Source organism: Anser cygnoides, chromosome 13, assembly GCF_040182565.1.
Source record: "Anser cygnoides isolate HZ-2024a breed goose chromosome 13, Taihu_goose_T2T_genome, whole genome shotgun sequence".
Lineage (NCBI taxonomy): Eukaryota > Metazoa > Chordata > Aves > Anseriformes > Anatidae > Anser > Anser cygnoides.
This window is the reverse complement of record NC_089885.1, coordinates 14,210,267-14,225,455: the sequence shown is the minus strand read 5'-3', so window position 1 is coordinate 14,225,455 and position 15,189 is coordinate 14,210,267. Positions and strand designations below refer to the sequence as shown.

The following is a 15,189-nucleotide window of genomic DNA, read 5'->3' as shown; positions in this document are numbered from 1 at the left end:
GTTCCTTATATACACATTATTTCTATTACCTTTTCAAGCAAAAGTTATGCTGCCTAACCAAAGTTACAGAACTGCACCTGAAACCTCAGCTTTGCTACCTAAATTCCCCAGCGTGCCCCCCAGAAGGGGGGTAAGCTCAAAAGGGCATCATTCACATAGGCTACTGCTGATGGGGCAATATTATTCCTGGCTCACATCAATATTATGTTATGTCACATCAATATTATAAGTTATAAGTATGACTGTAAGTTACATTTAGGGGATATGGGCCAGATGAGAAATAAAGTGCATCCTACAGCATCATTCCCTCATTCGAGGGCAGGGACCCGACAGAACTCCCAGGAGCTGCTTCGTGCCGTATGTCCAGATTTTCCATCCATGGTGCACTTCGATGGAGAGGCTGTTTCCGAAATAAAGGCCAGCCAAGACGGGCTGAAGAGTGTTTACATTCAAGTGTTGGAGTACCATAAACGATGCCTCCTTTTGAACAGCTGCCTTTATTTACATCCAGGCAGAGAATTATACCAGCATACGTGGAAGCAAGCCATCATTCACAGCGGGGAATAACTTCTCCTGTTAGAAACGCTTCAAGAGACCAATCCTACAGACCTCTCTCAGCCAAAATTCCCCAAGAGCAGGGCAACTCAGAAAGCAGCTATAAAACCCAGCCCTGAACTGGTTCCTTAGAGCTCCAGTACAAAATCGGAACAGTTAAATTTCTGTTGTGCTGAGCTCATGTGGTGCTAGCTCTGAAACACCCCCATTTTTCTGTCAGGTATTAGTCAAAAATGCATTTTTATATACTGCATTCTTTACCAGGAAATTAAGAACTAGTTTGTATTCAAGAATGCTGTACTAGTGGGGGAAATAAAAAAAAAAATTAAAAAGAGGGTGTTGTCACTGAAATGAAGTAGGTGGGTGCTTTTATCATTAAAAAAGAAAGTTTAAATTTTAAAGCCATATTTGGTTGCTTGATCAGCTATTTACTTTGTACATCATAGCTTAAGAATTTAATGAGTTTCCTTTCTGAAAGTTAAAAAAAAAAAAAACTTTTCCTCTCAAAACAAGGTAAGAAACTAATCAGTAGCTGGATTGTTTTAATCATTTTTCCCTTTCATGTGCTAGAGTACAGTGATTTAAAAAGCAGCTACATCCATTTCCAGACCACAGACAAGCTCCTGCTTACACAAGGTGAACTGAACCAGAGTCACATGCATTAACTTATCTTTTGAACAGTTGATAAAGAAAAGATTAATGACAGAAACACCCATCTTGCAAATCCACAGGTGAATAGTTTCACTCATACAAGTAACTCCACAAATACAGATAGATACAAGGGTGCAGTATTTGCGTAAAGTTAAAGGTGTTTGCATTCACATGGGGACAGCTGCAAGTGTGGCTTGTTAGAAAATCCACAACCGTCCAATACTCCGTAATACAGAAGGAGGAAGATGTGGTAATTATTAGCTGAAAGCTTGCATTTCCACCTTCCCCAATTCTGCTAGAGCCAGCAAGCTCCCACAGTTCGGTGGGTATCATTCCCTGCTTTCCAAGAACATCACATCACCTGAGGAGCTGACAAAACAGCCACTAGTTCAGTTATTTCCTCCTCAGCTGTCATTAAAAACTTCCAACAGGCACATCTGATCCCCCGCCTAGGAAAACAGGCTGCTGACAGCTCACACACAGCTCTGTACCACTGCAAACACTCCCGAAACGCCCACTCGGCTGGGAAGCAAAGAGAAAAAGCTATATTTATACCCCAGTGGCTGCCTGTACTTTCAAAGCCATCACCTTCCAGGAGGGAAGGCACGCATCACAGAAAGGATGCGAGAGAAATCAGAAGCAAGAATTCGGATAAATCCCACACCCGAGACACCCCCTAAAACAGAGGCGGTCTCTGAGGTTAACTCGCTGATCCATGAAAAAGTTGTTTGCCGAGAAGCGTGTTTCAGAAGTATGTTGCATACTCACGGACTTCCCGTTTCCCCCAGCCCTGCTCTCACAAACCCTTCCCCGGCCAGTTCCCCAGGCGAGCAGCCACAAGGCAGAGGAGACCCAGCACGAGCCCTGAAATCCGAAGACCCGCGAAGCGCGGGATGCCGAAAGTCTCCCCGAGCTGCTCGCCAAGACGATGCTCGAGAAGGGCGAGACGGAGGCATGTGCTTACTGGCTGCCGGAGAGCCTGGGAGCTGCTGCGAGGTGGCTGCTGCCCGGAGCAGGAGCAGGAAGGGATGGAGCACAGCTCTCGGCACAGCTGTGCGCGGTGCTGCGGCAGCGGGCAGGACGTGGGAGCGCCTCTGTCCAGGGCTGTGCCTCCAGCCCCTGGCCGGACAGCCGCTGGTTACACACTTATAGCAGGGAGGCGCGTTGCAAAAAATTAATCCAGCCAATAGCACCGGTCCTGCCTGGGGAGCAGCTGGAGGGGAGGGGGGGGGGGGAAACAGCCTGCTCCTCCCAGGGCCTCTGCACCAGCCCTTTGGGGGGAAAACCCAACCAGCAACGGCACTTTGCTGGCATGGCTGCTCTCCCGCTCCCCCACAGTCGTTGCTGGGACCCATGGGGTTCAGCAGGCTGGGCAAAGCACCGCTACCCCCAGGGTGCCCCCCAGAGCATTTCACACATGGGGAACACAGCACTAAAACTTCGTCTGGGGAGTCAGGGGGAGAATGTCATCGGTCTCCCATCCTGCCCAAGCTACCCTCTTCCAAAGCTGAAACATTTCCTGGCAGCTCTGCCATGACGTGTGCCACCGTCAGGTTCATAGACAGAGTTTTCCAGGACAGAAAACAAACAGGAGGGATGTTTCAAGTCAGCAGCCTGCAGGCAGGGAAGGAACCCGGCTGAAGAGAACACAGTTTATGTGATACCAAAAGATGAATATTTTCTTCAAAGCAAATATAGAAAAAGCACTATCAGGTGGCAAATCATTCTTACATTTAAATAAATCTGCCTGTTTGCACTGCACACCAGGCAAATCTGACAACATTCACTTCTGGTTTTCCCCCATCCCCTTATCCCATTTGTTTTCTGCTCATATATCTTCCAACTTTGTCCCGCTTTCTTCCATGCTCCTTCTATTGGATACATAGCCCAGCAAGTTTATTTTCCACAGGAGGTGCTTGGGTTGGAGCTCCTGCATTACAAACAGGTTTTTGTGGTGCCTTAGAGAACCACAGAGCTTCTGAGTAAAGACAGGAGAGGCAGGGTGAGTACGCTGGGTATACCACTGCTATCCTTGGAAAGCAGATCACGATACGTGGGCCAAGGGATTTCTGCTTGTTTAGTAAAAAGAAACAAACACTGCATGGGAGTAAACACACCCTTTTCAGAAGCATTTGCATTTCTGTCTGTTTTTCCATGCAAACAGGTGAGTACCACATTCTTCCAACATTCCCATCACCCACATTAACAACGTTCCTTGCAGCTACAAGAAAGCTGGGCTGTCCTGAAGTTCAAGGCTCAGACTGTCACCACTCGCCAAGAAAAATTTCAGGCATACATAGAATACAGATATGAAATACCCATATTATTTAGCATTATAGACTGAACTGATCCATTTTCACAGAATTCTAAATACTCGTAGGAAATCTAAAAGCTGCCTAGAATCTAAACTTGCCCCCCCCCCCCCCCCTTTTTTTTTTCCTCCCAGCAGCTCTCCCAATCCACATAAAAACTTAGTTACCATCAGAAAGAGGTTTGCCCTAGTGGCTCTCTCAACAGGAACTTAGCAAAAGCCTCCTGACCAGAGGTGGATGGGTCATTACCCCTGCCACCACAGGGGTATTCGGGGACTGACCCTGCATCTTTGCAGATGCATCTTGGAGGAGCACAATCACTCTGACAAGCAAGCAAGCCCGCTGGCAGGTACCTGCAGCCCTCCAGCAGTGCAACAAGTGCAGGGAACAGCAGCTGGCTGCCACCAGGACCCTCCACCTCCTATTTGAAACATTAGATGCCGTCTACAAACAATGCAAACCGGAGATTTCACCATCAAATCCCAAACACCAGCCACCATCAAAAACAGCTCTAAGGTACAATGTCTATCAGCCTAATGGCATAGCAGCTAAACAATAAAATCTATTTAATGTGTTCCATGTCACTATTACAAGTCCCCCCCATGATTACAGCAGAGCAAAGTGTTATTTGAGCAACTCATTGCTCTCCTCAGGCTTCATCTCAAAGCCTGGTCCTGCACACACTGCTTGCTCCAGACCCCATTGGCTTTCTCGGCCAGCCTCATAGGCACAACATCACATCCAAAGAAGCGGCAGAATAAAGGGCCATGAAGGCGCGTGGCACAGAGAACTGCTCTGCCCCACCTTCAGTATTGCTGCTCCTGACAGCAAGTGAGTGTTTGCAGTACCAGACCTTAAATCTGCAGACTTAAAATGACCGATATACCTGACACAGAAAAATTTAAGCACTCTTAACCTCACGCATATCAAAACAGCAACTTAATTCTGTTTGGAAAAAAAAAAAAAAGTGATTTAGCAAGTAAATACAGTATGCAACTTAAGTCAAAGAAAAGGCACTCAGGCATTGTTGTATTACAGATACAACATGGCACTATAAAGGTCTCTGCCAAAGTGCTGTATTAAACAAGAATAAACTGCAAGAATGACACAACTCATTTCACAGGGCTGAGACAACTCTGAGTCAACCCCATGCTATCACCATTGCTTGCTAAGGAATATACCCAGATATTGCACACACTGATTTTTGGCAAACACAGTAAAACTTTTTTCTTTTTTTTTTTTAAAAAAAGAAAAGAGGATTCTAATGTACCCTTGACTGGCTATCCAAACAAAATGAACTATGGGCAGAAGCACTTAAAACTAGGTCGGTTGAATTACTCACCCAAAAGCTAACTGCTGGGAAACTTTATTTGGAAATAGCGGAGCTCGTACAGTTGGGCAAGGAAGCCGCTTCATAGCGGAGCTCCCTGCAAGAAACCTCACGGAGCAGGACAGTACCCCCCACAAAAACACAGATCCTACCTGAGGGCAGGAGATCTTGTCCACACTGCAAGGAAGACGGCATCGAATATTTCACCATTTTTGAGACCTCCAGTCTGTTTTAATTCAGTCGCTCTGCATCCACAGAGGAGAAGTCTTCTGCACCATCAGGCCCATTTTTTTAAGTCAATGCTCTTCAGAAGGAAGCCATTTTGGGGTGCATCCATGCAGAAGGAGGTTCGCGTGCCACTTGGCGGGGCTCGGCTGTCCTCCTGGTTTCCACACACCGTGCTGGGGGGGACATGCCCCACACAGCGCTCCCAGACCAAGGCTGACAGCAGTTACAACCATCCGGTGTGAGGGAACAGGGCCGCCGCACTCACCCGTCCTCTGTGGGACACCACAGCCATGCAGAGCCACAGCAGCTCTCCAGGCCAACACGGGTAGCCTCTCCACACACACTGGTCTCTTCTCCTGGCATGCAGGACATGAGGGGACCTGACCCGTGCCTCAGCCATACCAGCTGCCTCAGCTCTTCCTTCACGTCACAGCCCGTCCCACAGCTGCCCCACTCCATGTGGGGGTAATTACCAGTTCCCTCCATTAGCTCTCTGCGGGCAAACCCCCTTTCTCACAAGCAGCATTTCTCCTTCCTACAAAACCACCTGGAGGGGCCCTTTTCTTCTCCCAAATTGCAGCCTGAAGGAGGCAGCCATTTGGGGGCTTCAGTTGTGCAACCACCACCACCACCTCCTGCCAGAGCATGAGCACAGGAAACCTTCCGGGAGGTGTTTCAAGGGATACAAAAAGAGAGGAGAGAAAGGGGAAAAAAAAAGAAAGAGGGAAGTAGATGCAGCAGTCTCCCTGCCCTGCACTGCCCCACCATTTTGCTGCTCAGGGGACAGCTCGTGGCCAAGCTGAGCCCCCACCCTGCAGGCAGCTGGGCCTCACCTGCAACGCACTAATTACCGTGCAGGCCGTTAGCAAAACGTCTCCAGGCAGGCGAAGTAATGGAAAAGCTGAACTATTTCAGAGTCATTCCTCTTGGGGAGTAAGGAAGGGTGGGGCTTTGGGGGTTTTATAACGGTGTGGTTAAAACATCGGTGATGTAAACCCTTTTTCCACAGAGTTTAATGCGCTGGAGTGGCTGGGCTGCCTCAGCCGAGGAGCAAACCGTGGCTCCGGGCCAGGTGCACCTCTGCAAAACCCAGGCATCAGTCAGCTCTCTGAAATAAGGAGCAGAAAGCAAAGCCTGAAGAGCAATGGCCAGCTCAACCAGTGAACCTCAGTAGGAGATGGGTGCCCCATCATTTCCACCTCACTGTTGTGGAGCCCAGTGAAGGGCAGTGTGCATGCACGTGTTCAAAGAAAAAAATTCCTGAAGTATTGGTATGACCTTGCTAGCTGGAAAAGGTGCTAGAGCAATGCACTAAAGACAGCAAACCCATCCAGGTCCAAGCGGGATTTGCTTAGATTTTGCTCAGCTTCTTTGTCTCCAATATCAGGTGGTAAATAAAACTGCAAAACAGAGAGCACCACTGACAGAATAAGGCTTCTGCAGTAAAACCAGTCTTTGCTTACAATGTAATTCTTCCTGTCAATGTAGTTTGGACCCTACACACATGCATATGTAAAAGAGAGGGATTAAATTGCTGCTGAGGGGTATCTATGGATGGTTCTCCATCTATGGCTGTGCAAACCAGTAAAGATGAAGTAGGAAATTCTCCTCAGTTTAGGGGGCAGACAGTAAGACACTAAAAAGGCGGGTTGATTGCTGCTAACCTACTCATCTTTCCACCATTTAATGTCAAAATATATCTGTAGCATAGCCCTATAATGCCATCAGCAAACCCGGATCAACAGATCAAAAGAGATTTTCAGGAACTGGAAAATCACCTGCTGAAAGACCAATAGCAAATATGCCTTTGAGTAATTACAGTGACTGCGTTATTCAAGGCATCACCGCTACTCAGATTTTCCTGAGTGACACCAGAACCTGCACTTTGAGAGAGTATCAAGCTAGAGATCGTTCCCACCTTTAAAAAGCAACTGCGGGGAGGGCTCAGCTATCAGGTTAAGAGGAGCGGCTGTGTCAGCCTGCCTGTTATCCTTTGGCAGAGGCCAAAATGCTTCTCCCAGTACAAACAGCTCCTCCTGTCCATGGAAAATTATGAAGGTGACTCCCATTTATAAAGGATGATGCACCAGGGCCCTGCAAAATGGACGCATCTGTTGGCTCTGTGGGTACATTTTGAAAAGGCAACACAAAGGAAGGTTTCCACCTCTCTTTCCAGCAACAATATAAGTTTTCAAAGAATGTTGGCAGCACTGGCAGGCATTTATCTGCAGCCTGCAGGGGGCTGTTCAAACACGAGGTTTTCTGCCAAGGGTAGGGCTTGAGGTTTTCTGCTGCACGGTTATTTGAAGCTCAGCATTTCCAGCCACATTCGCACACACGGTCCTTGTGTTGTTTCGTTTCCTCTGCTGCTGGATGCGGAAGCCACAGGGTACCCTGTACGGAGCCATGCTCCAGCTGGGCATACACCCGTGGGATATGCTAGCCCTGCGAGCCCACACTTCTGCCTTGTCCTCCCCATGTACAAGCCTCTTTTGGTCTTAAGGTTTGTATAAACCTTGTCTAACTGCCTTGCAGAGCCCACAGACTACAGCATGGGGAATAGTCTGGGCAAACAAATAACTTTGCTCATGCAGAACTACTGCTATGACTAAAATTTTTCGGCCACCATCCACTGAAGTCAAGTAAGTTTCCATTGACTTCAACAGCTGCTGGGTCACAATTTGTTTAAGTGTTTCCAGACTTTGGCCCTTCCAGCAAACACCTTGGCCAACCCTTTAACAATAACTGAAATCCATCAAATATTTGAGTATTTGCATAAGCAAACCAGATAAAATTTGAGACAAGGTTTGGTTCTTCTTAGTCTTTATCTATTATCAGTTCTGGGTGGATACATATCCAGAGAGATTTATCAAACAAAGGATACTAATAGCAACGAGGTAAACTGATGGCAATATAATATTAGGTTTTACTTTTAACATACCAAGGGGATTTGTGAAGGTATCCGTTATCACCACCAAAAACATGCTTATTTTTATCTTACTATACGTAATTACCCTAACAGTGTTCTTTTTCCTTGGTGTCAGGCTCACCACAAGTTTCATGTTCCAGATTTGAAAAATAGCTCCCAGACATCAGATCAAAATTAGGCTCCTTTATTAATTTTAGCTTTAGATTTTAGTCTCAGGAAAAAAAAATAATAATTAAAAAAATCAAGGTGCCCACAGGCTAACATAAGTAAAATAAGTGTTTTAATGGCAAAGGAGTTTTTCAAAGCATGACAAATTTAATTTTACTTGAATCTGCAGCTAAAATCAAATCAATTAGAAAGCTGAGGACCATGAAAAAACACACACAACTGGATTAGATCATTGAAAGGAACATGAGAAATGATAGGCACAGCATGGGCTGAAACTTAGAGAGTTAGCCTACAGCTCAGGGAACCAAAATTGAATTTCTCATCCTGCTACAAATGTCTTGCTTGACTTTGGCTGAGTCATGTAACATCTGTCCCTCAGGCGCTACCTGCCTGGCTCTGAGGCTGCCGTGTAGACGTAACCCAGAAAGGAGTAGTTGTGCTCAGCGCCTGCAGTCCCTCACATTCCTGGGTTGTGGCTGCCTTCACCCTGTCTGCATGCCCAGGCTGGAGGGGTTCACCTGCTCTCACTTGGGTTCCTGCTTGTACAAAAGGGCATAACAGGACTTTTTTTTTTTTTTTCTCTAGGGAGGGCTGCATCAAAGAACGAACTGCTTGGCTTCTGTTTAAAATGCAGCCTTTGCAAACACGACTGATAGGTAGAAAGAGAGAGGAAGCAGCAGGGAGAGGTCGAGATATCAGCTGTAAAAGCCAGTGCCCATGGAAAAGAAAGAGGTTCACAAAGCAGAGCTGGAGACAGCAGCAGCACTGCAAGGGGCTCACACAAACCTCCTCCGCTGCCACGGCCTCTTCCAGACCGCTCTGCTCAGATGTGGGACAGGACGTGAGAGTCACACGCCAGTCCCCTCCACTGTCAATGTCTTCATGGGTGTCTGAATGAAAGCCCTGAGCTGTCGAGTCTTAGTACGTGCTCTGCTGGCTCTTCACAATTTTATATGACTCACAGTTAATGCCAGTGAAAGTCTTATTTAGTAAGAGAAAGGCATCTGAAGTGCTGGAGAAGCTTGAATTTGGTGTGTTCCCAGGTACCAACCTAAGCTCACCACATGGAGATTGTGCCACATCGCGGTGCAAAGTGGGGAACAAGGCTGCTTGTCCCAGGACAGGGATGGGATCAGCCCAGGGGCTGGAGCTGACACAAGTCTCCAGCTGAAGAGACTTCTAGCCAAACCAGAGTCAAGTCCTTTTCTCGTACATAAGGGTTCTGGGAATCATGTTTACTACACAGCCCTTGGCTGATGGTAATAAAAGAAGCCAGGTCACACCTTTCTGCCTGTTCTGCTTGTTGCTGGTGCCCAACAGTACTGGCCGTATGAGTATTCTTACCTTCTCTCTCAATTCAATCTCTCCTTTCGTGAAAAAGCTTTTATTAAAATTATAAGGCTATTTATAGAAGGTTTAGTCTCTAATAAGGTTGGGGGAGGAGGGTTATTCCCTATGTCAAACAAGGTAACAGTATCCCCTTAAACTGCCTGCTTCATGTTGGCTTCATAGTTAGGCAAAAAGAAAATCTGTGAGTGCTTTTCAAAGGCTTTGTATCACAAACAACAACAAAAAAAAAAGAAATAGTCATGGGAAAATTACAGACTGTTTGGCACTAAGGAAATTATGAATGCAATTTCCTGAGTTCTGTGCTGAAAGAGCTGCAGTAAATAGCTGTCAGGCAGCTTTCTCTACCAAAAGATTTTAGACATGATACCAGTCTGTGAAGGAGATTTGTCTGTGCTGGACTTTTGCTTTCCTTCCTTTTCAGAACAGATTTTCAGCTGATTTAGTTCAGCTGCACAAAGGGAGCATGGGTGTGTTTTCTATGGTTTAAACCAAGTTTTCTGGGAATCAGCTTTTATGTGAAAATGAGGAAGCTCCCTTTTTAGCTGAACTCTGCTGAAGAAAAGTGATTTAAAGATGGGTTGCAGTCAAAGCTGAAAAAGACCCAAGAGAAAGATCTCAGATATATGCATGGATATAGAGAAACTGTCTTTCTGCCACTTCCATACTGAAATAAATACCTTCAGTAAAAACAGATTGTGAGTTTTTTTTCCCTCGGCAGCTCCAGTGAGGGTTGGGAACAGATGAAGGAACTGAAACAACAGCAGGGAAAAATATTTGGCAGTAGAGACTTCAGATCTGGGGAAGAACGTGAGAGGTATGCCGAGGCTGTTTAGATTTTGACAAATGAGCAGCACGCTGCAGCGCAGGGTGGCGGAGCCCGTCTGCGCAGGCTGGAGGCTGACGCACACGTTGACCTCGTAGTGGTACCAAAAGCATTGCTGCGCAGCATCCCCACGCTCACAGTAGGGCCCGGGGGGAGGCTATGGTCCTGAAGGGATGTGCTCCAACGGAGTGTCGCTAGAGACGTCTTACTGAGGTGTCCTTGCCCTCCTGACCCCAAGAGGAGAAGGCCACTGGGTGCTGTGTATTCACTTCCCACCTCCCTCATGCACATCAGAGCCGGTCAGTGAAAAATACTGCTAGGCTGACTTTTAGGGACTCAGCGTTGCCTCCTGCCCCCTTCCCAGGGCTTCTGGCTAGGACGCGGGAGCTGGTGCCTGGTGGGTGCAGGGGGTGATGCCGTGCTGTGGCACCGCAGCTGGAGCCGGCCCGTGCCCTAGGCACTGCTGCCTCGGAGAAGTGCTGCAGCAATGCCCCTGGCTCCTTCAGAGAGGTTTCTGCCCTTTGAGCAAGCCTATGAGTGTCCCTGGCAACTCAGAGCCACAAACATGGAGCGGTAGGAGCCAAGAGGGACCAGCCAAACACGAAACCTGGTAACTGGGGTATAAATATTTACACTCCGCGCCTTGGCTCTACTCATTCTGCTGCATCAGGAGCACGGCCAGACAGAGAAGGCCAGGTATTAACTGTCCCACTTGTTGTGGTCCAGGACTTCCAGACGGACCATAATCCCCACCGCCTCGATGTCCCGGGTCAGATCCATGCCCCAGAAAGCTGCAGATGCTCCTCACGCTCCTCTTCCTAGCCTGAGGGTGCCAATGCATCGTCTTCCAGTCTCAGCATCTCTACAGCACTAGATTTGCCCCGCTCCTCCCCAGATCAGCCGATCCTTGCAGCCCAGCCTGCTGTGTGCTGCTGCTAGCACGGCTGCTCCAGTGCCCTCTGGGCACAGCTGCCTGACCCCGGCTGTCCTCTCCTCCTTGGGGCGACGCAATTCAGCCTCGCGAGCACTGCTGAGGCTTGGCGCTCACTCTGAAATCTCTGGGATGATCGTTTTTTTCCAGGGAATATTTTACTCAGCCCCTACACCCTTGTCACGAGTGCCATCAGTCTATTATCAGCTCTGTCATCGGAGCGCAGGCTGATTCCAGCTGAAGCAACAAGTCGCTGCTGGGAGCTGAGTTTAGGCATGCAACTGTGCCAAACGGCGCTGGCATCTCTCTAGCGGGACAATAGCACTGAGCCCTTTAAGGCATCTGGCCCAAAGCTAAGGCATTTTATCGACAGCAAATATCTCTGCAACAAAGCTCCAGCTGGTGAACCAGCCCATGCAAAGCAGAAATGAAGTCACAGGGGAAATTCACTTGCCTTTTGTAACAATTTGGGCATTCTCATGTAAGCAGCAGACACAGCTCTGAAATCCCAGGGTGGAAAACATGACCCGGACATATCTTGTGCTTTTGCAGGGTTATATCACTCACTTCACCAGGTAGTCACGCCTGCTCTGTCAGAGGAATCCAGTCTCCAGCTATTGCCTTGGTTTTGTACCTTGAAAAATGGACAGCAATGCAAATAGTGACCTTAGACCACACAACCAGACATACCTTAGCTAAATAGCTTTATGTTTATTCCAAATCTAAAAAATGCGGTGGAGTATCTGGAGAAGGGAAGAAGATTGTGTTAATTCTGTCATTGAGAAAGAGGCATTTCCAATTCTCTCTTATTACAGATCTCAAAACCTTCAGAGGCTAGGAGAATTCACACAATGCATCCTGAAGCACCAGTGATTAATATTAACTGCCTGGGAAAAAGGGAGAAGTCAGCAACACTGCATCTGTTGCTCCCCTTCCTCTTGTACCTCTGGGAGAATTAGGAGCTAGCTGTATCACAGAAGAGCAGATTTAGCCATCCATCACAGTGAGCAGCGGAGCTACTTCAAGGTGCTGCAGAGAATGAGGACACAGCGAGGAGGTGGGAGACAGACACCCTGGCAGCGAGGTGGCAATAGCTTCTCTTGCTGCATTTGGAGAATGAGCAGATCAGGAGCTTGTCACGGACCATGGGCACCAGGCCATGGAGGGAGGAGGAGGGGGGAGGTGTCCTTGGCAGAAAGATCAGGCCGAATTCAGGGTACAGAAGTCCCTCATGGACAAAAACTGCTCAGGAGTAGCTGCTGGGTACCTGCAGCTCTTGGCCATAGCTTAGCTTGTGCCTGCAGGAGGAGGAAGGGCAAGGGAAGTATTCCTGCTGCTGTTTCAGCCTGAGATGAGTACAAAATGCTCTGATGCACCGTGGGTTGGTATTTTCCTATTCACAAAGCATCCTTTGCACCGCGGTGCCTTGCCAGCTCAGCACAGCCCGTGTGGGCAGGCTGGAACAACTAACCTTGCCGCTGCTGGGAGGGGAGCTGACACGCTGCATACAGCTGATGGCTTTAATTTACACACTTTTTTATCTTTGTCTGCATTCCTGGGAGCTTATGCATACGGGAAGGGGAGCGATGCTCACACGTGTCCTTAGAAGTAGCTGTGACCACACTATTCTGCGAAACGCGCCGGGTTAGGAGATTGCAGCCATATAAGGACTCCTGGGGCCAGAGCATCGCTGGCACCCCTCACGAGGACAGATGGTGGAATTTCCTACAAAAGGCCAATTAAGAAAGATCAAATCCTTTTGTATATATATAATGTCTAAATATTTGACAACAAGTTTGAAGCTCTGCTACCTTGGAGCCCTGAACCTTACAGTGTCTCCTGCAGCCTTTAGGGGATCTTGTAACCCCCCACGCCGCCTCTGAGTGCCCATCGTGGACTGTAATGGCTGGATTAAGCAAAAGCACCGAGATGGCCTGCATAAGGTCTGCATGACCCCACAGTAACATGCTCCAGAGCCCCTGGTTCCCAAATCTGTTCTGAGAGCAGACCTTTGCACGCCTCTGGTGCTGTCCTGCAACACCGAGGAGTGACAGGCTCGACCTCTGCTTTCCCCAGCTTTGGGCTCTCCCCTCTCCCCACGATATCTCACTCCGAAGCAGCCAACCCACCAAGGCTTTGCCTCGCTTGTTTTGGGGCTGGTCCAGGCATGAAGTGCCCCATCGCCCCAGCGAGCAGGGGAACACAGGGTGCTCACGCCGGGCAGTGCCAGGAGATGTTGCTACGCTTGCACGGGACACGGAGTACACAAACACTGCGCTGCCTCTGGGCTCTCTCAGCGCCTGGCAGGTTTCGTTGCGACTGTCAGCAAGGACACCGTTTCTTCACCCCCCTCGCCTTGCCTCGTCTTCCAGTTATTCTCTATTCAAGCCGAAAGAAAAGGCTTGCACCACTGCAAACAGCCATCACAGCCGCAGACTGGGTGCAGGGGGCAGTCACCCCGCAAAGCCCAGAGCCCGTTAGTCTTGCAGGCTGGGTGTTGCATGTGGAGCTTGAAGCAGCTCGGACACTTGGCAGCAGCTCCAGAAAGGCTGCACCCCGGCTCTGGAGGGCCACAGCTGATCCTGCAGCAAGCTGGAGACCACCAGCCTTAAACTGCAGCTTCCAAAAGCTTAACCAAAATGAAAACGAACAAACAAAACCCAAGCATCTGGCTTTAAAGGGTCAAGCAAGGTGGAGTCTGAGCACGAGGCCACCTCCAGCCTTTCGGGTGCCAGTGTCCAGCCACAGATGCCCAGCTGAGAGCCCTCCCCAGCCGGCCCGACCAAGTGCAAAGGCAGCAGCGAGGCCATCGCTAAGCCAAGCACGTCCTTTGTGAATGCCAGCTCACAGCTGGCTTCAGCGAGAGGGCTCGGTGGAAGAGCTGGTGGTGTTGCAATGGGGCATTTCCTCCTTTCTGCAGGTGAGGACTGGAGCTGGGTGGTGGGAAGGCGCGGGGAGCACAGCAGGGGATGGAGGGGCTCTGGAGCAGGGGTGGACTGCAGCCTCTGCACCTGCAGGGACACTGGTGACGGACAATTACTGGCCTTTCCAATATTGCCATCTAGAGGACCCAGCAAGGACAGGAGATGGTTGCAGGATATGATGAGATAAGGAAGATTCAACAGCTTGCCTTTTTTTTTAAAAAAAATATTTTGCCTCACATAAAGATTTTGTCAGCATGGCATGGACGGAGAGCCAAGTGCACAGCACCTGAGAACACGGGATTGCTCTGAAAACAGCAAAACAGCCCTGTGATTCTTCTGAGGCTGTAGGTATCTTTGGGAAGGAAGGCAGAGCTGATGGCCTCTTGGCTGGCTGCTGGGCTTGGGACGCTGGTGGAAGAAAAGTTCTTGGTTTTCTCAGTGCCAAATCATTACAAAAGAACTGCTTTAAACCAAAATGTCGCGGACGTTTTCAAAGCAAGCAGAGTCGTTTGGCAACAGCAGAGTTCCTCTGTTTTGCTAGCACAACAGAGCAGCTTTGCTCTCTTTTTTTGTGGTGGGGGATGGCTCAACACAGGCTTGGGCCAGCAGGTGCCGTACGCCCGTGAGCCAGCGCTGCACTGCCCACCTGGACCCGCAGGGTGGGGGACGCCCGTGTACAGGCACGGCTGTGTGGTGGCATGGTCCTTCCCTCCGCTTGCCAAAATCAAACTCACGGCTATGTAAAGGAGGAAGGTAACAGACCTCTGCACTGCTATGGGTGGAAGACAAGGGTTTGTGAGATTTCAGAGGCTGCCCTCCAGCAGTGAAGCGGAGCTACAACGTACTGTAATACCCTTAGAAAAGTGAAGGTTGCCCTTTTAGAAACAAAGCCCTCAAAAGCAGATTCCTGGTTTCCCAAATGACCTCAGTATTGAAAGACTGTAAAGCATTTGAACAACAAACCTCTTCTGCTGCTCCCACAGCACTC

General features: G+C 48.8%; 1 protein-coding gene across 2 annotated transcripts in view; it reads right to left on the bottom strand.

Moving 5' to 3' along the window:
- Window positions 1-2,327, bottom strand: part of FHL1 (four and a half LIM domains 1) — a 29,101-nt gene extending 26,774 nt beyond the window's left edge. Inside the window, exon 1 of one of the 2 annotated variants that reach the window (XM_067005381.1) lies at window positions 2,171-2,327. The gene's annotated coding sequence lies outside the window, so the exon portion shown is untranslated. The remainder of the gene's footprint in view (window positions 1-2,170) is intronic. The other variant, XM_048080375.2, reaches the window with a different exon arrangement.
- Window positions 2,328-15,189: the final 12,862 nt, after the last annotated feature.